The following is a 26,414-nucleotide window of genomic DNA, read 5'->3' as shown; positions in this document are numbered from 1 at the left end:
TCTGATGCTTGGACTAAGAAAATCACCTGCAAAATTGCTTCTGCTTCTAACTCTGAAGACTACATTGGCATTAAGTCAAATGAGGTAACAAGATTCACATTTTTTTTTCTTCTGTTACTTAATTTGTTGCCCGGAGTCTTAGTTACTTGTCTTGTTGCTGTGCCAAAGCCATCTAAGGGCAGAGTGTTTTTTTGACTCACAGTTGGAAGGTAGAGTCCATGGTAGGGAGGGAGTCCTAGTATGACAAGCATATTGGGCATGATAGATACATTAGTCATATGGTGTCTACAGTTAGGCATCAGAGTGGTGAGTGCTGGAGTTCAGCTAGCTTTTGTCTTCTTACCAAGTCTGGAGGCCAAGCCCAGAGAACATAGCTGTCCAAGTTTTGAGTTGGTCTTTCTACCTGAGACAACATAATGAGGAAAACGCTCAGTCATAACAAGCAGTGAGTCTAATCTTGATCATTGTTCATGACTATGCCTGGAGTTTTTCTCCTAGATGTTTCTAGATCCTGTCAAATTGGAAACCAATATTAGCTGCTATACTCGGGGACCTCACAGATATAAAAGTTAACCTAAAAATAAGATAGCCAGATTGTCAGTAGGTATGGATGATACCTGTAACTTCGATGGCTATTTAAACGTAGATGGAAGCTGATATTCAGGATCTTCAAAAGAAAATGTTTTCACTGGCTGGAGGATGGAATTACACACAGGTACATATACCCTTGTCTACATTAATGAGTAGTGGATGAATATTTAGGACAGTAACCATACAAGTGTTGTGTATGAAAAAATGGGAGACATTTCAAGAGTCCTCTCAAAAAGCTTACATTCTTGTGTGTTAGCTGTTCAGGGACACCTGATAAGTGGAAGAAAGTGATGGATTCATATGCAGGTTTCTAGGTTACTGGGACATAATTTTGCCTGAAAAATTAGTGTGGATTTCTTACCTTAGTATAAATTCCTACCTGTCTTAGTAGAACAAAAAGTAATACAAGTCTTTCTTCTTTCCCAAAGTTTGAGATAGATTTTCTAGAAGTTTGTATTCAGTCTCTATCCTATCATTTGTGCAATGCCTGGCATGTCACCCTGCTGCCCTAACATCATGGGAGATGACTGTGACCTGCAATAGCAACACCGGGACCTGGGTCTAACTGAAGATCAGTTAAACCTGAAACACTGATGGAGTTCCTCAACATTGATATATTTTAAGCTCCTTCAGGATGGCGTCATTGGTCATATAGGGCTAAAATTTGTACCTACATATTTGCTACAATCTGAGAATTAGGGGCAGGGCTATTTCAGACAGCGCTGGCCTTTGTGTTAATTGTCATATCATGTCTTTCTTTGAAATGTCTAAATTGTCTCATTGGAATATCTCGCTATAACATGGTCAACTGTAATAAGATTGCTAGGGGTAGAAACTTGATCTTCCTCTAAACAAAGGCTAGGTTTGCAGACATGTGGGCTCCTAAAGATCGTTACAAGCTATAAAACATACAGTTGTGATTCTAGACTCAGGAAGAGAACCACGTCTGGATAGCTTAAGCGAGGGCTTTGTTTTCTTAAAAATGTCCCCAATAACTTTTTGTATCTGATGAAAATTTTAATTTGAAAAACATCAAAAGTGGTGTTTTGGGGAACAATTTAATAATTATAACTTTTTCACTTTGACTTTTGAAGCCTCACTAAGATTTTTTTTCGTGATATTTTCAGTTTTTGCTAAAGGGTGGCATCTCCCTTGCCTTAATCATCTGCCAGATTACCCGTAAACCTGGACCATATGCCACTGCAATTTGCTGATGGGCCCAAGCTGTTTTGGTAGATAAAAAATCCAAGGGGATTAGAATGGCTGAGAGTCACTGTGAACACAGCAACATCGGTGAGGCACTTCTATGTTCCTCTTTCTCCCCTATCCACACCGAACTCCTTTTCCTTAATTAAGGTTATCCATAACCCCCATCAGAACAAACACAATCCACATGTCACTGTAAATAAAGTTCTTTGGACACTTTAAGAAAAATTCAGACAGACAAATTCACACAATTTCAGAGTAGAAAATGTTTCCCAATTGATATTCAAAATGATCTGGACTATAAGTCGGGGACACATTTAAATTAGGAGTGCTACAAGAATTCTTTCTTCCTTAACCCAGCTCAGTTAATGACACTTATTTTTGTCATCAGTGTTTGGCTAACTACATGGTTTTAATTTTAATAAAACATGAGTTTGCCCACTGATATCTACTTCCTATATCTACTTCTGTCTCAGAAGGCTGAGACAGAAGAGTCTGATGTTCAAGGGCAGCTTCAACAGTGCAGCAAGACATGTCTTCAAAACCAACCAACAAATCAGTAAATAATTGAATGGAAAGTGGCACTGTGTCCTGAAATAAAATAATTAACTAAATTTTTATTAGAGTGATCTTTTGGAAAATATTATTTACTGGAGTATGCTTTCCCATGTTCATGCTTCTCCTTTTGGTAAATGTAAAACCTTTCTCACACAAGTCATTGTGATTTATCCATTGTGTCTTGAGACCCATTTTCTTAATAGTTGCCTATTTATTTTAAATGTCTAATAAGCTTTCTTTACAGATAAAGCAGCAAAATGTATTGCTTTAAAATATTCTAGTGATTAATACTACTGTGAATGTTTAACATGAATGTACTGTGGAGAAAACCGGAATTATTCAGCATTCTGTGTTTCGTTCATTTAAAGTCCATCAGACTGCATTTAACTGTTTGTGTGCTGTCTTCCTTCTGCTCACGGTTTGGATGGCCCCTATAGACTCACATATATGAACAACTGGTTCCCAGTCTTTGCCACCATTTAGGAAAGTATTGGAACCTTCAAAAGGTGGAGCCTTGCTAAAGGAAACCCATGGAGGGAGGGTGAGAGACCAGTCTCACTTTCTGTTCTTTCTTTCACTCTAACTTGCTTTCTGGGCAAGACCAAATGTGATCTCCCTGCTTTGCCAACCTCATATCCTGCTTCCATACCTTCCTGGTAACCATCGACTGAGTCTCCCTAGAACTGGAAATCTCTTCCTTAAGTGTAGTTTTGTTTGTTTGTTTGTTTGTTTGTTTTGGGGGGGGGTGGCCAGGGTAGTTGATCACAGCAACAATAGTAATCAAGACATTGTCCAGTCAAAAAATACACTTTAATTTCCCAATTTTTATTCGAAGTTAATAGTGATGATAGAGGGTAAGAAAACTTTTCTTTCAGTTAAATTTAAGTCTTCCTCAACTTTCATGTATGGTCATACAGGACCCTTTTAGTTCTGTTTTCTCTGAAACATTATAAGTTCATGAGAGGTACACGCCTATGATGAATTTGACAGTTAAGATGGTTGACTTCCTTTTTTCTTCTAATGTGATTATAAAGAAAACTCTTGAGATAGGTAAACATGTCAAAGATAGAAGTCAAGGTTACATGGCTATGTGTGCAAATAATTAATATGAACTTATAAAATTAGGATTTAATTTTCCCAGTGAATTATGGAATTCTGGAAGTTTTTGAAAATGATTTTGAAATAGTGTACTACACTTCTACATTGGTGCTCTACCCCAGGAGTGTCCTAGAATGTGAATACATTTATTGAAATATTTTGCACTGCACTGACAATATCTTACAAGGACATCTGTCATACAGAAATAGATAGAAGGAATTATTTATAATGATTAGAAAAACACACATTTACTCTTTAAGTTGTGTGTTATAAGAATTGTCTTTCTCTTACCACCTTAAAGATTCCTAACACCCTTTTGTCAAATGTAAATTTAGCAATGTCAGACTGTAAAAGAGAATATTTATACAGTTCTGATCGTTAGATGAAACTACCATTTTTTAAAAAATATTAAACTATCTCAAGCAATTTTTGTAAGCAGAGCAAAATGATGTGGGAAGTGTGAAATAAAAAATGTTTTCACTCATTAGAGATGACCTTATATAGTTTCAGTACTTATGAGTTATCAGGACATCTGTAACTTGTGAAAATCATTTTCATAAACTATATCCAAATATTATGTATTTTCTCTTTATTTTTAAAAACATGTAAATACACACACATACTAAAAGCTATATTTTATGCATTTTGATATACTAAAGTGCTTAAATTAAGAGTTTGCAAATTCATTTGTTAAGATATGCCAACAAAGGCATTGGGGGAGATACTACTAACGTTATTTATGCCCTTGCTCCTTCAGAGGAAAGGTCACCTTTCCAGAGGCAGAGCAAACTGGCACACTGGGATGGAGCGGAACATCAGTAACGTCAAACACGTTTTCACTTGTGTACTGAAAGTAGAGCGAAGGGAGCATAAATTAAAATAAAAAATGATGAATAGAAGATCAATGGCTCAGGTAAAAGGGATGGTGAGCGAGACATGGGAATCTGTTTTGAATCTGTTTCCACACAATCACTTCAAAGGGGCTCAGAGAGGCACTGTATGAAGTAGGTTAGATCTGTTGTGAAAACAAAGCTAGCTTTTTGGTTATGGGTGGACCAACTGCCCTGTGTGTTGGGCATGCCTTCCGTCACATCTTCTTGGGTCACCTTTTTTACCCTAGCTGTTGTCACAGGAGCCAATGGTGTGCATTGTTAGGACTGATTTGTAGCCATAGTACATGAACTATGCCTTCCTGTAGTGTAGGGAAGAAACGTGCTTGCTTATATTAAGTGCCTTGGGAGGATGTAAAACAAGCTACAGATGAGTGATATTGTGGTGGTTTTTAAAAAGGAGAAGCTCTATGAAATCTCACAGGAAACACAGATGTCTTTCTGTTTATATTGGGGCTATAACCAGATAATTCTGTACTAAATTAAAAATACTACAAGTAGGCAAAACATTTAATACACCTTACCTACTAAACATCATAGCATGGAACATAGTATTCTGTGGAAAGTTGGCAAATTGCCATGACAGTTGTATATTTGACAGGAAAATGATATCCACTCTTATTGCCCCACCTTAGAAAAGAATATTTAACCCCTTACAATTTGTCTGATAAAAGAACAAAATTCAAGATTCAAGGTGCATTGAAACTGGACTTGAGAGTTTGAGGGCAAATGTAGAAAGGAGACACACTAGTTGGGAAGGGAGTCAATAGCAGAAGCTAAGGCATGGGGAGGAAATTGGAATCTAGAAACATTACCAAGAGAGAACTAATATGCTCTAGTAACATACAAGGTGTGAGATGTCACTGAGAGAAGAGTGACGGATGACCTCGAAATCTTAGTCAAGGGTCAGGAAGAGAGGGGCTCCAACTCCCAGAGACTGGGAGATGATCAACTGTGTTAGATACTGTGGTACCTATAAGACAACAAAATAAAAATAATTATAGATGAGCAGTAGCCCAATATATGTGGCACCATATAAATTATGTTTCATGTCACAGACTAATACAACAAAGAGGTGGGGAGAATTTGAGGATTGAACTCTGGTTCTCCGTTGTGTTGGAGGTGGAGGCAACAAGGAGAAAATGACAAAGGAGCTAATGAAGTGTACACTGACAACTGGAAGAATGTGACATCATTTCAGCCAGATAGGAAACTCAATTTCAGCCTGGTCAAAACCCTAGGTGAGTGAGGTAAGAGAGGAACTTTGAGAACTAGTCATTGAATTTAGAAATATAGGCATCAATGGTGACCATGAAGGGTTCTCTCAGAGGAAGATGTGAGAAGGCATTCTAGGGAAAAGGACGAGAAAATTGCAAACATTGAATGCAAACAATGTGGAGAGAACAGGATGGAGAAATATTGATGAAGAAGGTAGAATTGCAGGGGTGTGACTATGTCAAGGGAAGAAGTTCTGGTTGCTAGGGAACAGATGGTATTAGGCATGCAAGCTATGGAAAACTGGAAAAGAACAAAAGGTGGTGGTAGTACAACAATTGAGAAGGATCTGCAAGACATTGGCCTTGAAAAGACATAGAACTGTGTGGCCCTTTGCAAAAACCTAGGCTAGAACCTTTGGTACCAAATGCTGAGAGGACGCAGAGGAAAGAAGAATATAAGTGCAGAACCTTCTGTTATAGGCAGAGATGAAGGCTGTGGACATTGTGCTTCTTACATTGTCTTAATTTATCATTTAAAACAGGAATTCAGGTCAACAGGCAAAGTGAAATTGAGTGTTTTGTGTGTGACATTAGAGACAGTTTGGAATGTTCTAGAAATGTGAGAGGATGTATTACTTTTTGTTGCTATGACAAAATACTTGAGGCAAACAACTTAAGGGTAGAAAATATTATTTCAACTTATTTTCAGAAGAGACAGGTCATCATGGTATCACAAGAACATATAACAGAGTGGTAGAAACAGGATGAGGAAACTGTACTGGAACTGCAGATGGGTGTAATCAATAACCCTAGAGAGCTATGCTCATTGGGAATTCTGTTTCAAAGGCCCCATAACCTCTTAGAACAGTCCCACTAGCTGGGCCCACAGGAGGTTGTGTTTCATGTCCCTTCTGGGGACATTTTATATTCAAATATATCAGAATATGACTCACAACACAATGGGGAAAGCATGACACAAGATTCCTGAGTGCCAGTGGGGCTAGTGCATTTTAAGCTTCATGCTTTTCCCAGCAAAATCAGCTGAGTGTGGTGCCTAAGAAGGGGGTTTTTCAATCTAATACAATAAATGGTAAGTCCAATGTCTTGGTTAGGGTTTTAATGCTGTGAACAGACACTATGACCAAGGCAACTCATATAAGGACAATATTTAGCTGGGGCTGGCTTACAGAGGTTCAGTTCATTATCATCAAGGTGGTAACATGGCAGTATCCAGGCAGAGATGGGGCTGGGTCTTAAAGTGCACACCCACAGTGACATACTTCCCTAACAAGGCCACACCTACTACAACAAGGCCATACCTCCAAAGAGTGTCACTACTTGGATCAAGTATATTCAAACCACCACAAAAGGGAACTAAGTTACCCAGGGGAGTGAATGAGAAGGTTGGATTCATACTAGGTAGATCCCTTTTTTTTTCTTTCAATCAGAGTCCTCACCTGACTTTAGGCTTTCTGTGTATTATAGACCTTAAAAGATCTATAATAATTTTGTTTCTTTTGTTCTGCTCACTGTCCAAATACACTCATTATCTAAGCAGGGACTCTCTTTCCATAAGCCCCATCCTCCCTGATCTCACTGCCACAGATGGTAAACATAGGAACTAGCAATGCAGGAGAAAATAGAACAAGGGAGGGTGAGAAAAGCAGGCTAGAACAGGATATGGAAGTTTTAAAAATGTGTGTTACAGAATAGCATTCTTAATTCGATGAATGGCCATGGGTTTCCTACACAATGGCAAGTTTTCCCAACTACAAGGCCTTTTCTGATCTTACTGATACAAGCTCATTGCACTGGTTAAAGTATAGCATTACTAATGGCACATGCTGCTACTGGTGTTTGTTGTGGATGGCCCTGTTGCTGCTTGTATTTTGATGTTAATTCCACTTTCCCAGGAGGGGTTGTCTGAAATGAGGTGACCTCTTGTGAACCATCCCCTAATGAATAAAGGAACCAATCACTGGGCGAGTAGGCGGGACTTCTGGGTTGGATAGGGGAAGAGACTAGGCAGGAGAGAGAGGAATTTTTTTGGACTGTGATAGGGAGAGGACAAGATGTAGCTACTAGTGTCTCCTGGTTTCAGTGGTGAAGCCACTGGGATTAGTCACCAGACGATTTAGATTTAATATGGCTTACAAGATTACAATTCTAGTCGTTGAACCCAGCGATTGATTTTGAACTAAGGTTGTGTGGTGTTTTCCTTTACGCAGCAACTCGACTGGGTTCCAGAGAGAAAGGCCGAAAAGCGTAGGTATGCCAATTGCATGGGGCTGGAGTGGTAGCGACCAGCCAGAGGCGAACTGGGTGAAGAGATTTTGGAACCCTGAGTCAGAGATTCTCCACGAGATGAGAACAGGCTGGCCATTGCCCACCAGTGCGTGGCAGGCCAGCCCACCAGCACCATGTTGGCAAAAGAGTGGGTTCTTTTATAATATTTCCTTCAACTGGTGTTCTTTACACAAAGGGACCATTAGAATCATATATGTGCTATAGAAGGATTTTTCAATGAAGTGGTATTGGGCAATAATAGTTATGAATAAAAAAAACATTTTATTTTCTCATTTTTGTTTAAAAATAAAAGTCTGCGTGGTGGTAGACTAGCAGAAAGGATCAGCAGTGAAAAGATATCAGACAGATGATGGACCCTTGACCCCTAATCGAATGTGTGAAGGCAAGGGAAAGAAAGCCCTTATACCATCATATTTTATTCTTGAACTTGGAGCTGAAAGTTTGGAAGAATTGTAGACTCTCTCATGCAATTGTAGCTGGATAAGGAGTAGGGCCAGAGCTGCTTGAAGACTACATTAACTATGAACAATAGTTCATTTATGATCTGGCTGCTGGCTGGTCATTCAACCAGGCTCTTGACTTCTATAATGTTCACGTGCAACCTCTTTTGGCTAGCTAAACTTTTTCCATGGCAACAACTTCCATAGAGCAGACACCCTGAGAGAAGCAGGAAGAAGCTGAAGACATTTGTATGACCTGGTCCAGTGGGTCATGCTGTCTTGCTTCTATACAACACTATTGTTGAAACCAGTGGTAAAGGCCTCTTAGAGCCCTTCCCAGATTACAATAGGATAACTTATTAAACCTGTCTATTTTGGTATCTTCTCTTGAAGTCCATTTTATGTCCTCAAAGCTTTAAAACACAACTGTGAAAATTACTGGCAGTATAGCTTTTAAAAAGTGACAAAATATATTTATGCCTCGTATTTGTTCTCTCTCTCTCTCTCCCTCTAGTGGAGGGTCTTTGATGGAATCCCATTACAGAGGTTTATTAAGTCCTACATAGGAAGACAAGTGGCACAAGTGCCTGCATGTGTTCTCAAGTCTCCATGATAATCCTTCGGCCTGGTGCTTACATGCTTGCTTTGCAGTTTACAAATGTGACTCTCAATAACATCACTGGATACTCTCCCACCACACAATGGAAATTTAGAAATTATCAAGTCGTTCATCAATGGTTTTTCAAAATTCCTTTCTCTAAAGGACGACAAACTCCACTGTCGTTGGTCATTCTGGTGTGTAGTTATATTTCTTTGCCTGTAAGGGTCTGTGCTGACTTTTCTTGGCAGTGTGGAATGACTGTGAAAGAAACAGGATGGCTCACAATGTTTGGAATATTTGAACTGTGAGCATTTGTGAGAAAAGGTTGCTAACTCTGTCTCTAAAGTATAGCATATCCTAAGCAGGAACCTTAGGAATGACCAGTACTGCAGCGTACAGTGGAAATCTACACTAGAAGCAGTGATAACTACGCAAAACTCACATCTCTCTATGCATTACAAGGGCAGTTACTCCCCCTCATTTCCTGCCTCCAGAGATCTTCCCCAAGACAAGACAAAGTACATGAACTGCACCCAGATTTAAACATTAATTTTGGGAAGTTTGCCAGACCAGATGGTTAGAAGAGCTAAATACCATTGATTTATTTCTTGCCCTTTGTGAAACAACATTAGAGACAATGGACCTTATCAGAACAAATGGGAGCAAACAGCAGAATGCAGATCAGGGGAGAATTAAGAACAAATGCTATTAAATTCTATTATGCTGTAATTAATTCCTGAATGGAGAAAATTATTAGCAAACTGTGAAGCACATCAACCAAGCTCTATCTCCTGGCAGCTGGGTAAGGAAACCCTTCCTGTCTCAGAGATGTCACTTTTCATCATGGAGCATTCTGAGCATAGTTTCCAATGCCCTTTGCTCAACTGCAACTTCAATTCATCACTCATCCAGGACCTTTCCGGTATTTAGTGTCATTAGAGGCTCAGGAGACAGCAGTAGTAACATTGGAGTCCAGTGATAATGTTGCCACACAATGACCGTTTCTGCCATAGAGCTACAACAGTGGTTATTATACTCACCAGGATCACAGACCCTATTGATAATATGATCAAATCAAAAGAGTTAATTTGGAAAAACAAAGCAAGTATGATTGAAAAATTGATGAGGCTTTTGACTGCCCGAAGTTCACTCATGGATTCCATACAGGAATCCATTACTCTTCAGAATCTTTATGGCATGGTTAGAGAATAAGTGGAAGAATATGCTGGTGCAGGTGAAGTTGCATGTATATGAGTATTTGCATATCATGTATGTCTTGGGAAGATGGGTAAGGCTTCACAAAGAAGTTGCGTATTAGTTTCCTCACAAAGTGAAGATAGAAAAATATTTTCAGGTTGAGAAGAATAGCTTATGTGAAAGCAATGGAATATGATTTGACAGGGGAGTTCAGGAAGGCAAGGTGGAGATCAATGATACAAGTCTGGGGTGGAGCAGTCAAATCTTGGATGAGGCACTGTCAAGAGATCAGAAAGCAAGTAACAGAATCTTTTCTTCATGACATCAGAGTTAGACCATGGATGAAGTCTGTTTAGGGTGAGGGAGTACACAGTTAGGGAGGGGAAACATACCACTGACTGTATCATTCAGTAGAGAGTTCTTAAGGACAAACATAGATGCTTCTGTCAGGTTATTAACTGCTTATTTTCTCTCTTTGATTTTCACTCATCTTTTAGAACCTTACGTGTATACTACTACACAAATACATTCACACATAAACTCATATATCATAGAATTTAATTTAAATCACTTCATCTCCGTTTTATTTGTTTTATGTGATTCATGTAAACCCGTGTACCACCTGTATATTTGTAGTATCAGTGTTGGATTCCCTTGAAAGTAGAATTATAGACATTCATTAGATGACATTTAGATACTAGGAACTGAATGTAGATTCTTTGCAAAGACCAGATAGTGCCCGTAACCACTGAGCCATCACTCTGGACCTTTAACTTGCTTTTGGAGCAATCTTCGTATTCATAGAGTAGAGACACAGAGAGCAACAGGTTAATTAAGCCCAAACCCTACACAAAGAGAGTTGAGGACTGAGACTCCCACTGACTTCAGGGTCTATGCATTTCTTCTTGGGTTTAAGACTCTGAGATAAGTACTTTGGTTTATTTTGTTGTTGTTTTTGTTTTTCCTGTGCCTAACTGATTATTTTGTCTCATCCAGAAATATTCCATATTACTAATTAAAATATAATTTTATATAGTTCAAGAGTTTGGAGACAATAGAGTTTGTTCTTCTCAATGTTCTTTCACTCTTTTCTACCTCTTCTTCTGCTTTCCTTGTGATAAAGGGAACACTGGAGGAAAGATTGGAACTGAAATTGACCGAAGCAACATGGACAGCTGGAAAGGATTAGAAAGACTCAGACCTGCATCAGTTAGTGCTGGGAGTTACTGTTCAACAGAGGTGGAGCTGAGGATCAAATGACTGTGTACAGTCAAATGGCAAATGGATTAAGGACTTGGCTTTTCCAGCATCTCCAGGGGTCACAGGAGTATACAATGCCACAGCTACGTGTGGAGAGCTGGAGAAAATCAGTATTTTTTGCAAAATGGAGTTGCTCCAGTGTCAAATATAGCTTGAAATTCTCTCACCTAATTTTGTTTCCAAACTCTAATCCTAGTTAGCATAGCGACTCTAAAATACATCTCAAGTACAGACTAGATCCTGTAATGACAGAACAAGATATAGGAAACAGTGCTATGTTAATTTTGGCTGAAATGAAATTCAGAACACTAAGTCATGAGGGGTAAGCCTGGCAACAAAAGGTGATACCTCCATATCAGATGAGGACCATAAGGGAATTCAAAATCCAATGGTGAAAAAAATGGTAATGTTGACCATTAAGGCTTGGCCATACCTATTTCAAAGCCCTGTCCCAATGCTATTACAAAATGCACTAATCATTGAAATAACTTACGTCATTAACAAAAGTGCCTCCCCCCTCTGACTGTTCTATGGATGTGTGCCCTCTCTGTGGAGGGCAGTGCTCAGCTTGCTTTTCAAAAGCCAGGCATAGCTTTGTTTACATGAGTTTCTGTGACCTCTGTGGCCCCCTTCCTTCAGCACAATTCCATTGCTCAACCTTGCATCATCTCACTGGACCACAGCCAGGCAGAGAGGGAACAGCTGGGAAGGCATGATCTGTGAAGATCACCAAGGATCCTACAGAGGCTCTAAGAAGTCCCCTTTTGTGGAGTAAGCTTGCCTACCTGGAGGCCCTTTTGTCAAACTTGATGACCATGTGAGTCGAGAGAAATGAAATGCAACTTCGAGTAGCCTGACCAGATTGCAAAGCAGGAAACATTTGCAAGAGTGCTTCAAGTTCTGTGTACTTTTGAGCATCTGGCAAGGCAATGGCAAGCATGTCCACTAAACCCTGTAAACATTTGTTCTCCATATAATAATAAGGCATAAACTCCAGCAGAAAATAAAGTTCTATTTTAAACATTTACATATGCATATGAGGGTCTGGTGTCACTGCTTGTATTATGACTCATTCTGGTAAAATAACACCTTACAACTACTGAGAGACCCTTACAATGAACTGAAATTAGTTTAGAATATCAACTGATATTATTTCATCGTACTTCATTGGAAAGACACAATTACTGTTATACACCTCAGAGAAATATGAAGCAATTTCCCTTCTATCTTGGTTCTTAGAATACATTTCATCACTGTTCTATGATTTACAAGCTGGACATTATTTTGGAAGCTTCTAATCTCTCTGTGACTGAGTTATTACACTTACAAAACAGAGATAATATCAGGATCTAGCTCACACAATCGTGCGAAATTAAATAGAATAATGTATGTAAAGCATCAAGCAGAATGCTTATAGCATAGAAAATGGTCAATAGTGCTAGCTATAATAATTTTCACTATTATCATTATTAATTTAAGCTTAGGGCTCTTCTATTGGATACACATACACAAATTTTAGAGTGATAAGTGTACGGTTTAAAGTGTTAAGGGTAGGATATAATTTCTGATTAATTTGTATAGTTATCAACAGTGTATACTCTGTACAAGATGATTTGCATGCTCCAAGTTTCCGTGGTAAAGAAGTAACACATATGTGGAGTTTTTCTGAAAAAATTATCTCAAGCCTTAAAAATTTCCAGGCATATTAATACTGTCTTGTGACAAGTCTGAAGACATCAGTGATTAAAATTTGTTGATAGTCATATTTACCTCATACAGTTTGTCTAATTTCTAAATCCTCTATGCCAGAACTTTGAGGTTTTATAACTTGTTTATCAGAAACAGAGCTATGTCACACACAGGAATTTGTAAACAACATCTGTGAACCCCAAACACATATTGTTGTTATAGGGCGCCCTACAAAAAGAACTGGGTGGATTCGCAAACTTTGTTGAGAAATGTTCAGAGATTAGGAGAAAGTGTGTTTGAAATGAGAAAAAAAAAAAAACAAACAAAAAAACATGTGTCATTGCCTCTGTGTTAAAAGTACAGATGCCCCTCATCAAAAGGCCAGCCAGCCATTGTGTTTGGATCTTTATGTGTGTGCCCCAATGACATAAAAGGGAGTGGCAGGTTGATAACTTTCCAGACTTTCATACATCATGGTCTGGATTCTTCAGACCTACTTGTTAGGATAGTTTCCAGGAAACAGAACTTGTTCACTACCCCCTTTAAACTTTCTAAAGTGGTTTTAGTTTTTCACATTCTTTTAGAATTAATCTTTAAACTTAACAAACAAGATGATGGGTTTCTTTATGAAATTTTATGCATACATCTCAGGTCTCAGGTAACATCTGAAGAGCCTTTTACTGCTCATATTGAACTCACTCTTCTTCCATCCCTCCTTTCCTCTCATCAGTGTCCCCCCTCTTTCATGTTGCACCTCCTCTGTCAGAACCTGTGATGAGGCCACTTTTCATAGCGTCCTTTCTTAAGATGGGTCACCATGAGTGGTGGGCTGTTCCAAGACCTCCATATTCTTTTTATTATGGTCACAGAACTAGGGATGGACTATTGATTTCAAAGACAGACCATATTCTAGAGAACTGTGTTCCAATTTTCCAAGCCATTTAACAGGTAATTTCACTGGTTCATAAAGACAATGGCTTCTAGATGATGAGGTGTGTATTACGTGCAAATGACTCTGTGGGTATGCGTGTAGTCTGATACTGCCTTCATTCTTGAATTGCTCTGTGAGAGTGAGATAGTGCTTAATATATTACTCTATCATAGGTTCAAGAATTTGGTACCTAAGGTTAATCCTAGAAAAGCTTCTAGGTATGAAAGGAAGTTTTGGATTTAGTTCTTATAAGGTCTGTAACATGAAAAACTAGTCCAACATACCAAAGCTGAAATCAGATGTAGCATTAGCATTGCCACTAATCAGATCAGACTAGCATTGCCACTAATGATAGGCTTGTTCTATGGTGGTGGTGGATGGGTTGTTGTTGGCCAGATAAATTTCGTGCTATTTGGTCGATTCATAATCTTTACCCATGATAAATTGTGCTTTATTCATAATTCATTCTGTCAGCATCATCTTGGCTGAAGAACTAAGATGACTGGTCTCCACAAGGATGGGTCCTCATGCTCATTTTGTTGCTGAACACCTCCTGTGCATCTTTTTCAATAGACACTAATGTTGGGCACATGTGAATGTTGGCACCCTATGCATAGTTCCTTTGTCACACACACATACTATATTTCGGATCTTTAATTCTTTGTTGCTCTTTTAGGAACAGGAGCCGGTGTCTGAATGGGTAACAGAAAGCTGGACCTTCACACCCCTGCATGTGTCAACACTGGGTGAGTTGGTTGATATCTTGTCCATCTGTGCTTCAGAAAACAGCAGCCCATCCTTCCATCTGAAAGAAAAGACATGTCAATGGCTCTTGCATGAACTAGCAGTCAAGCCTCACCCTAATTCTTAATTCAATAGCACAGATCACATAACACCCTGGTCTCTATCTATAGTTCTGGGTTAATTTGTTAGGGAGCAACAAGTGGAACCAGTTTCCATATACCAAGAGCTCTCTTTATGCACTGTCAACTCCCTTGCTCAACAACAACATGGAGTGTTACTCTCATTTCAGAGATGAAGAAGTAGTCTGGGAAGTCACCACTCTCCCAACGCCACAGGCAAGAAGAGAAAGGTTGTGATATAAAGCTGGGGCTGCTTAGCAACCTGGAGCCTGGGAGTGAACTGTGAACTATAAGGTAACTGAAAAATTTTCAAGCCATGCTTCTCTTCAAGAACAAAGCACACTGGTGATTTGGGTGATATTAGCTGTTTGGTATTAGCTGACTTAGAGAGACTCACATTTGAGCAAAAGAGCTAAAGCACTTTCTAGAGTTCAGCTTGTGCCTGCTGGAAATGAAAAAAAAAAAAATTGGCAGACAGGCCCCTAGTGAGAAACAAATTTAACTATTACCATATGAATGTTGTTGCCTGAACAGTGTTGATGCCAAATTGCTGAGCAAAAAAGGTATTGGAAATAATCTGTAACAACTTTTATAAAGATGTTTTGGCACAAAAACAAGGAACAATTTCATTTTGAAAGACTGAAAGACTGAGTGAGAATATAATTTGTATCTGTGAAAGTAAGCAGTCGTAGCACTTTGTTTTAGATGACCTTCGGTGGAATTCTAGTTCTTTAATATGTAATTACCCATTTAAACTCACATTAACAAAAATCAAATCATTTTATTTGTTTTTCATATGCATTGTAGATGCACTGTAAAACAGAAATATCTGATTGAAATTATTGCATCATATGCCAAGGCTGATCAGGGACTTAAGATTATGTCTATCTACACATGACTAAAATGCTGTTGGTACTAATTTTATGTAGAGTTTTGCTGACTAAAAACATTCTCTCTTTATCTGTTCCTTTATAAGTTTTTACCTATGAACTCTAAATACTGGCAAAGACACATTCGCTCCTGGTCACATCTTTACTTCTGATTTTTCTTGCTTTATCGCTCTATAATATTTTACACTTATGAAACAATTTCAATGCTTAGTATACTTAACTTTAATGTCTCTGAAGTGTGGTTTTCAAATAACAGTGTATGTGTACATCTTCCAGGCTACACACATCAGACTTCTGCTCTAGGGGATGGAGTAGAATCTAACTTTCTTGTGGAGAAGACTGTTTTCTGTAAACCATCTGAGTATTATATTTGGAAAAAGACTCATATATATTATCTAAACAATTTAATTAGATGACTTAAGATTGTAAAATATGAGCTAGCATAAATTGATAAATGTGTATCTCTCATCTATATATATATTTCTTAAATATTAAAAATGCTATACTTTAAAAGTACAGTTCAAAATAAAACTCTGAAATTACATAGAAATATATGGCTTATAGCATATAAAATAATACTCAAGAAAATTAACTAAAGTTTGGCAAGGTCAGTGAGCTTCACAGCATCTGAACTATGACTTATCCCCCTTCATTCTCCCCTTTCAGTATTACAGACTCTACTCTAGATTTTGCATCCAAGAACGCAGGCTCTCACTTCTCACAGCAACAGTTCAGACTGTCATTTCGACAACACAGGGTCCTTCTCACAGTGACAGCCCACAGTGTCTTCTCCTAAATCAGGCAATCTTCTCAAGTTGCCTCCACTTCCTGTGTAGGGTCTGAGTTCTGAGTATCACTGAGAAAAGAGATTACTCTGTTTACAAAGCTTTCTTCACATGACAAAGGTTGTGCTCTCTTAGGTAAACCATTGTTGAAAATAGTGGGCCTATTCTTGGTTTAGAGATTCCAGAATGAGAGGTAGACTAAAAAGATAGGTCCCCATATGTTAGATTCACTCAGGGAGAGAGAGAGAGAGAGAGAGACAGAGAGAGAGAGAGAGAGACAGAGAGAGAGACAGAGAGAGAGACAGAGAGAGAGAGAGACAGAGAGAGAGAGAGAGACACAGAGAGAGAGAGACAGAGAGAGACAGAGACAGAGAGAGACAGAGAGAGACAGAGAGACAGAGACAGAGAGAGAGAAACAGAGAGAGACAGAGAGAGACAGAGACAGAGACAGAGAGACACAGAGAAAGACAGAGAGAGACAGAGAGACAGAGACCAAGGGATAGAGACCAAAGGAGAGAGACAGAATGACAGAGTGACAGAGAGAGAAAGCTGTAGCTATCATATCACAGTCCCACTTTTCCGTGAGGGACAGAAAAAGCCTATCCTACAAAGGAATTGACTTCACTGAGAGTAAACTGTGGAAAAATTCAAGTCTAACAGTGCATGATAACAAGCAATCATTGGGAGCATTGTGAAAGTAGTAGATTTACTGGGGATATAGCTAAATTGTTGGTTGGCTAATTCGTCAGACAAAGCCAGAAAAAAAGCAGCTGGATGAAGCCCTTTTTGACTTTTATGGATGAACACATTTCAAATGCTGACCCTAGGATACCTTCAAAAGTGCCCAAAGTGATTTGATTAAAGCAGCCTCTGTATTCATTTAGGTCCTAGCACATTGTTGAAAATAATATCATCTGACAATTATTGGAGCACAACAACTGGGTGTGTCCTGGGAACAAGACAAAAGATAACTGCCAAAAGAATTGTCAGCTCAGTGTAGTTGTGGGTTATTCAAGGGTATGTCCTTGGATAAACAGAATCAAAAGTTTCCTAAATAATGGGTAGGAGTAAGGCGGAGTATAAACTCCACTAAAATAATTCAGTAAATAACACGCTGGAAGGGATGAACCAGTATCCAGATTATTCTATAACATCCTACTTATAGAGAGATTTCAAGTGAAAAGTTATAAGCTATGAAAGTAACAAATATATATGATCCCAGAAACACTTATGAGAATATTCTTGTGTAAATCACAGCTTAGGTCTGACATGAAGATAATTTTATAGAGACTGTGAAATCTGAAGAACATAGACAAACAATTTCAAATAGTTTTTGAAGAAGTAATTCTAGACAGTCTCCAAGTAGATGAGGAAATGTAAGCTTGTGAGTCTAGGAATTTAGGGTGAACTCTAAAGAGGGAGAGCAAAGTCACAGGGTAGCCAAAGTGCCAGCAGCCTAAAAGCAACATAGAAGGTATTGAAAGTAAAAAAAAAAAAAAAAAAAAAAAAAAGACTCAGCATTTATGAAGAACTGTAGGTAGAATAGAGTTAAATGAGGGTACAGAGCTAAACAAAGAATTTTCAACAGAGGAATAACGAATGGCCAAGAAGCACCTAAAGAAATGTTCAACATCCTTAATCATCAGGGAAATGCAAATCAAAACAACTCTGAGATTCCACCTCACATCGGTCAGAATGGCTAAAATAAAAAATTCAGGTGACAGCAGGTGCTGGTGAGGATGTGGAGAAAGAGGAACACTCCTCCATTGCTTGTGGGATTGCAAGCTGGTACAACCACTCTGGAAATCAGTCTGGTGGTTCCTCAGAAAATTAGACAAATTTGAGGACCCAGCTATACCACTCCTGGTCATATACCCAGAAGATGCTTCAACATGTAATAAGGACACATGCTCTACTATGTTCGTAGCAGCCTTATTTATAATAGCCAGAAGCTGGAAAGAACCCAGATGTCCTTCAACAGAGGAATGGATACAGAAAATGTGATGCATTTACACAATGGAATACTACTCAGCTATTAAAAACGATGAATTCATAAAATTCTTAGGCACATGGATAGAGCTAGAAAATACCATCCTAAGTGAGGTAACCCAATCGCAAAAGAAAACACATGGTATGCACTCACTGGTAAGTGGATACTAGCCCCAAAGCTCCAAATAACCAGGATACAATTCACAGATCACATGAAGCTCAATAAGAAGGAAGACCAAAGCGTGGGTACTTCGGTCCTTCTTAGGAGAACAATATACTCACAGGAGCAAATTTGGAGATAAAGTGTTGAGCAGAGACTAAAGAAAAAGCCACCCAGAGACTGTCCCACCTGGGGATTCATCTCATATACAGTTATCAAACCCAGACACTATTGTGGATGCCAAGAAGTGCATGCTGCAAGGAGCCTGATATGGCTGTCTCCTGAGAGGCCCTGCCAAAGCCTTACAAATACAGAGGTGGATGTTAGCAGCCAACTATTGGAATGAGCGTGGGGTCCCCAATAAAGGAGTTAGAGAAGAGACTAAAGGAGTTGAAGGAGTTTGCAACCCCATAGGAAGAACAACGATATCAACCAACCAGACCCTGCCTCCCTGAACTCCCAAGGACTAAGCCATCAACAAAGGAGTACACATGGCTCCAGCTGCATATGTAGCAGAGGATGCCCTGTCATGCAGCAATGGAAGGAGAGGTCCTTGGTCCTGTGAAGTCTCTATAAATGCCCCAGTGTAGAGGAATCAAGGGTGGAGAAGTAGGAGTGAGTGGGTGGGTGGAGGAACACCCTTCTAGAAGCAGGTGGAGGGAGGATGTGATAGGGTGTTTCTGGGAGGGAAGGAAACGAGGAAAAATCATAACATTTGAAATGTAAATAAAGAAAACATCCAATAAAAAAAATTCTTCCTAGAAGCTAGGAGGAAGCAGTAGAAGGCTGGTGGTAAGAAGCACAAACAAAGTTCCTAGTGAAGGAAACAAACAAACAAAATAAAGAAATAAACAAATAATACCCAAAATCCCACCCACAGAAATCTATCTTTCAAAGTTGAAAATAGAAGAAATATATTAAACATAATAAAGAGTAAAAATACTTGTTGTTAAAGACTTGCTATCTAAGAATACTAAAAGTATATGCTTTTGTGAATTTAATCTTCCAAAGAACACCCATGAAGACACATGTGGAATTTTAAGAGTGTTAAGAGCATATTTCTTCCTTTACCTACTTTTAAAAAAAGTGTGTAAAATAAAAATATAAATCTACAGTTCATATAGGAATGTAATATCTTTGCCAATAATGGCAGAGGAGGCTGAGTGTGGTTATAGGTCAACTGGTCTACCATAATTTTCTCAAGGAATAAGTCAAATCCACAGAAATGAACAGAGATTCAGAACTGACAAGATGTCTGGTGTAACAGAAGTTGTATGTGTGCTTCTCTTGGTTTATTGGCTTCTTAGAACAAATAAAATTCTACAGTGTAATGCTTATAAACATTAAATACTGAGCATGTAACAGAAGGTCTTGTGCTCCAGTATAAAAGAGGGACGTGAGGGAGCATTCAGGGTCATGTCTCCATAGCTCATGGAAATTAAGTTGGTATACATTTAAGATTGGTTCTAATGAACTGAAACACACATATTAACTCTAAATTTAAAGACACAAATATACTAAAATAAAATAATGGGATAACATAGTACTCAACAATCAATCACCCCCCAAAAAACATAGTGAGTGGGATAATATCAGACAAAGATGATTTTAATTTCTTTTTCATTTATTTGTCTGGGTTTGAGTGTGCAGTGTCAACAGTCAGTTCTGTGATGAATGTTAGAGCTTATTCCGAGATGAATGAAGTGAAGACTTAACCTGGGGTCACTGACAAGACACATTCAGTCGCCCTAAGAGATAAATACATTGCAGTAACTGCTGACTTTTAAGCAGAATGAAGATATCAAATTGAAATACTAAGCCTTAATCTTAAGAGTCTGGGAAGTAAAAGACAAAAACAATAGCAATAAGCAGAAGAAAACAGTACAGAATAGAATGGTCATTAATGAAATGTAGGGAGAGAGAGTACAACAAATTAAGATTCAAAGCTGGTTCTGAAGAAATTGCAACAGAAATTGACAAATATTTCTATTTATTGACTAAGGATTGAGTGAGAGTAAGTCTGTGACTCTTTATGTATTTGGATAAAAAAAAAGTGCCTCCTATTTGTGATTTTTGTCTGTGTGCCCTGTGCTGTTGTCAGCTGAAGTTTGTAGAAGAGAACTCAAGCTAACCTGGAGCCATGATTGATAATGACAAGGACACTGAGAACGGCCATTTTGGCTGGTTTCCTTAGGACTACACTACTGATCTCAGATATCCAAGGGTCAGTACTCATTCCACCATGCTTTCTTCTCTGTCTGAATTCCCTGATTTGCTCTGGTGGAGCATGTTTTATAGGTGATGTTAAATGCAGATAACACGTTTATGTTCTTTGGTTATCAGTAGCTTAGGCAAAATGATCTCTAGTTGTGAGGAATTCTATTAATCACAAACGAAATCTACTTAATTTGAACAAGTTTTATAGTAAAAATATGTTGAAAGAGATATCTGAGGGAAATATACTACTTAAATTTTTCTTATAGGATATAAAAAAGTATATTTTGGTGGTTTGTTTCAATATAAGTCAGAAAAGCTGGTGGACAGCAGTTGGCGTACATAAGCAATTTTCCTATGGCTAGCTGCCGAAACCAATAGAAACATTTATTTCCCCAGATTTAAGAAAGCGTATCAGTGAAGGTCTGAGCAGGAAAGAGAGCGTATTCTAAGTCTTTCAACCAGAAGAAAGAAAGGCAACAGACGTGAACGAGCAGAAGGTCAACTGGGCTAAGTTAGATCAACCCAGACATGATCACAGAGGATGCTTGAGAAAGGAGCACTGGAAACCGGGGCTGTGGGGATGAAGAAGCATGGGCAAGGCTTCAGGCATGGGTAAGAAAGTAGCTGCAAGGGCAGCTATGGAAAGAGACTTCTCAGCATCCCTCCCTGCTCCTGCTAATCTTTCATGATTCTTCCCCATAGCTAAACTTAGTGGAAAGTCACTGAGGAGGAAGACCAAGTAATATAGATTAGTGTGGAGCTGATCAGAGAAGGGAATGTGTGGGAGGTGGGTTTGAGTAGATAAAATGACAGACATTATATAAAAAAAAAAATGCCAAATTCTTGATCAGTTAGACAGCAAGGGCAGGAGCTGTTACTCAGTGTCAGGGCTCCAACTTTGATACACATAAAAATATATAACCAAGGATCCAAAAGTATACAGCCAGGAACTGGGGTGTAACAAATCTCCAGTTGCAAAAATTAGGGAGCAGAAATCAGGAAACCAAGAAAAAATAGTTCACATGACTTGACTCAATTTGTAGTAACTTGAGACAGATTGTAGGCGGATACTAAAGAGTACAAGTATGATGTAAGAAAGGGTAAACAACAAACTGTTGGTTCAAAGCTTTCTTTCCTCAAGTTTCTTACCATATCCATATGTACAAATTCCCAAATAACTTTCAATTTGGATATGTAGCATGTGTATGGAAGGATGTCTCAGGCTTTCATCTCCTACTCTTGCAGGCACAGAGAGCCCAGGAGTTTGCTCTTTTGCCCTCATCCCCATTGTGTGAACAATGTATTCTCAGAGGTCCCCAGTGTGAAGAGTGTGTTTTCAGAGGTCTGCCCAGAGGTGAGTGCATATCTCAGACATCTTATCATTGTCTTCAGATCATGAAGAAGCAACCGTATTGTCTTAAGAGCTTTCTTACAGGACGTCTGGATATTTTTTTAAAGTTGTCCTTTTGTGATAATATTTAATGTGAGATTACACTCTTCTCTCACAAACTGTCACAAATATGGGACCTATATTGGGTAGTCAACTAACTTTCAGAAAAATCTTCATTGATATCTTAGTTTTTCCATAAAAAATGAGATTGCATAATTATTCTCTTATTCTTTTTGCTGCTAACATTTATATAAATAACCTTTTCAAAACTAATTTTTGTTAGTTATTTGAGAATTGAGCACAATGTGTTCATCATATTCACTTCTCCTCCAACCCTTCCCAGATCCACCCACCCCCTTTCATACCTACCCAGTTTTGAGTCTTCCTTAAAAATAACTCATCAATCCAATATGTACTGTCTGTATGTTCTTTATATTTTTGGATGTGTGGCCTTCTACTGGGTGTGGTCAACTAACCAGGGGCCAAACTTGTGATGGTTTGTATACACTCTGCCCAGGAAGTGGCACTATTAGAAAGTGTGGCCCTGTTGGAGTAGAAGTGTCACTGTGGGTGTAGACTTTAAGACCTGGAAGTCAGTATTCTGCTAGAAGCCTTCAGATGAAGATGTAGAACTCTCAGCTCTACCTGTCTGGATGCTGCCATGCTCCCGTCTTGATGATAATGGACTGAATCTCTGAACCTGTAATCCAGCCCCAGTTAAATGTTGTCCTATATAAGACTTGCACTGGTCATGATGTCTGTTCAGAGCAGTAAATCCCTAACTAAGACAACACTCAAGGAAATCTATCTGTCTATCTATCTATCTATCTATCTATCTATCTATCTATCTATCTATCTATCCATCCATCTATCTCAAAAATTATTAAATTAGATTTACTTTTTTCCATTATCAGATTGTGTTTGTTTTTAAATTTGCACAGATCTTAGGTGTGCTGTAGATCAGAAAACCAACAAGTGTTAAAATTAAGCACTGTGAAAATGAATATCACTAGCCTGAAACAGAAGTATTACACCACGGTATTCCTTGGAAGAACTGCTTCTTTGCATGCATAGTTTCCATATATACACTGATGTTGTCCACACCATGACTATTTTCTTCATCTTCAAAGAGTGAAGTAGATTTCCTTTCATAGCAATTCACTCCCACCAACTCTTCAGTTCTTCCATGTTGAAAGACCCTGTGATAATTTTGAGCCCTTCTAGATGATACAGAATACTTAATGCTGCATTCAGTGGATCATTAATTCTATCTAGAATGTCAACTTTCCTTTGTCTGAAAACAACATAGCACAGGTTCTAAAGATCAGAATATAGGTATAGGAGCTTCATAATTCTGCCAATAGCAGATGGTAAGCCCTGAATACGAAAGGTAGTGCTATCAGAACCAGCCTGCTTTCTCACATCAGGCTTTATTGTATGTTATGCAAAGTGTTAGTTTCTGCCTTTTTTAGGGAATTTGAGGGCTGGAGAAAGTCACATTAAGAGAAGGTGCATCTGTTTCCAACTTGCTCTAATGTGTTTCACAGTCCATCTTGCTTCTGTTAATTATTTGTATCATTGGCTAATTAAATCAGAGTTTAATATAATCTGTGAATATCTGGGGACGGTGAGGAATTTCTTTTTGCCTATCCATAATCAAAACAATGTGGGCTTTAAGAGGCAACAGTGTTCCAACTTGGAAATGAAGAATAAGGAGCAAAAAGCTCATGGTTCGCTCTTCACTTCTCCTTTCATCTCAGCATTCAAAAGGAGAGGACTTACTGCCCAAGGACATGCTGCTATCAAAATTCAAGTATAATGAGTAGATTGCATTATAGAACTTTGTGTGGTCTGTTTCATTATTACAAGTTCTCACACAATAAGGCTGAAATTTACCTGGGGCTCCTTTATATTCTAGTGTAACTCAAACAGTCCACCACCAGCATGGCAGAGTTGATGGAGTCTGCATGTGCACCAACAGTTGCTCCTGTTTTGAACAATGAAGTCATAACAACAACAGCAGCAGCAGCAGAGCAACAACAACAACAACGAAAAAACACGAGGAAAGCATGGGGACCTGTTGCATTAAGGAAGAAGTTTGTTTTGGGGGAGTCTGGAATTTTTTTTCTCTGTGTTGTGTTCACTGAGATGCATTGAGGTAGCAATAAAGAATTTTGAAACTAGAAGATAGATGTTCAAATGTACTTATGCTATTTTCTTCTCAGAACCAAAAAAGGAGACATTAAAATTGTTTTGCATGAGTGAACTGTTGCTGAGTAACTAAGAAAGGTATTTCCAAACTAAGATGCCAGTGAATGCTGCAAACCTTGGGTCTGCTTGCCAAGACTATAAACTCCATTTGTCACAGGGACTGTGTCGTGGAGAATTTCTTCTAAATTTATCTTCTGCATTTGTTTTTGACCTGGAATTATAAACAGTATGTGTCTGATACATAGAATTCCGACATGTGTCACTTCCTTTAGATTTGTTGGAAGGAACTTGGTTTAAGTTGCACTCTCAAGTGTTGGTAAAGTCAGTCACCTCGGCCCTTGCCTTGAAGGTCTTTTGCCTTTCTGTGTGCTCAAAACCTGACTTATAAACTTTTTCCATTCATAAAACCTCTTTGGCTAAGAAATTTGTATGAGTCCATAGGTATATATGTACATATATCAAACATTTACTGATAATAAGAATAAAGAAGTTTAGTTCAAAACAGTTCTCTCCAATACTTATAATTTTGCCATTTATTAAAGATGACAGGAAGTTTTTGTGCTAAGTAGATGGATATGAGTATTTGCTTTAACATAAAATTTTAAATATTAGCTGGATATTTAATACTATAGGAGATGGAGCTTGAATGATATGTTGTCTTATAATCACCAGTGATACTTTGCATAAATATAAATTACAGAAGTATGTGTTCAGAAATTGTTGGAAATTCGATTGTAAGTTCAACCCAAAAATTTTTAAATGAAACTCAACAACCCCAACAGCATGTTTTAAATTCAATGAAATAGTCTAGGAAAATACAAACAAACAAACAAACAAAAAACCCTAAATTTGAGATTTGCAAGCTGAAAAACAATGGTAGGAAAGCATTAAGTCTTTGTTTCCTTCAGTTTGACCCTTGTTTCTGTAAGAACAGAAGACTTTTTATATGCAAGGAAAACATGGTGGTTCATAGTACGAATAACCCTAATTCTGAGCTGAGATGCTCCAGGCGGCAATCCATGGTGTTGCAGGCTGTGATGGCATACATGGTGCTCAGAGAGCATGTGGTGTGTTGAGAACCAAGATTGGTAGAGTCACGTGAAGCAACTTAGTTGGCCACTGCCAGAAACACCGGATTCATTATACATTTGACTTTGGATTAAGTTTTTAGTCATTGTACATTTAGAAAACTTTAAGTTGCTAATTGTTTTCAATTCCACATTGAATTGCAGGACACTGTGGGGTTATGAGCCACAGTGTCAGAAACTGTGCTCAATATTGCCCAACTCAGAGACACTCAGTGTACTGAAATCAAACGTGGTCATGCTTCTACAATGTCTTGTGAATAATGCCACTAAACATAGTAAATATAATCATATGAGTTATTGATATTTTAATGTTTAACTTAATACAGAAATGACAATATTTTGAATAGTTCTACCGAATAGATGAGAAGTTGGTGGTTCATCGGACTGTCTCCCCTTCAAATGTCATTGCCATGATAAATCATGATTCATTAGGTTTTATTAAAGATTATGTAGTCAAGTAAATACTTTACAATTTTATTTTATTTGCTCCTTAAACAACTGCATAGTAGCCCAAGTTCTTAGCAGTCTCCAGAATCTCTCTCTCTTTCTCTCTGTCTGTCTCTGTCTCTCTGTCTGTCTGTCTGTCTCTCTATGTCTCTGTCTGTCTCTGTCTCTCTGTCTCTCTCTGTCTCTCTCTCTCTCTCATATTTCTGTGCACCATGTTTGTAAAAGAGGATGTTTTGTATTTTTATTTTCCTATTTAGATCCTGTTAGTAATCACAATTGTATATAAGAAAATGAAATTACTGGAATAGAGGGTGGCAAGGTGGTAGTGTAAACTAATTCATGACTTGAAGTATGAATATATTTGAAGTAGAACATTCTCTGCTTCTGGT

The 26,414-nt window shown here is 38.3% G+C and overlaps 1 long non-coding RNA gene across 2 annotated transcripts; it reads left to right on the top strand.

Annotated features, from left to right (window-relative positions):
* On the top strand, positions 1 to 24,436 carry Gm34097. 2 transcript variants are annotated; one of them, XR_389369.1, is made up of 6 exons: positions 1 to 84; positions 14,662 to 14,731; positions 15,019 to 15,142; positions 21,286 to 21,501; positions 22,135 to 22,243; positions 24,198 to 24,436. It is a non-coding gene; the product is annotated as a predicted gene, 34097 (long non-coding RNA). The 2 variants fall into 2 exon arrangements; XR_003955839.1 differs by lacking the exons at positions 1 to 84; positions 14,662 to 14,731; positions 21,286 to 21,501 and having other exon boundaries at positions 15,086 to 15,142.
* The last annotated feature ends 1,978 nt before the right edge of the window (positions 24,437 to 26,414 follow it).

Source organism: Mus musculus, chromosome 5, assembly GCF_000001635.26.
Source record: "Mus musculus strain C57BL/6J chromosome 5, GRCm38.p6 C57BL/6J".
NCBI classification, from domain to species: Eukaryota; Metazoa; Chordata; class Mammalia; order Rodentia; family Muridae; genus Mus; species Mus musculus.
This window is presented reverse-complemented; position numbering and strand designations above follow the sequence as displayed.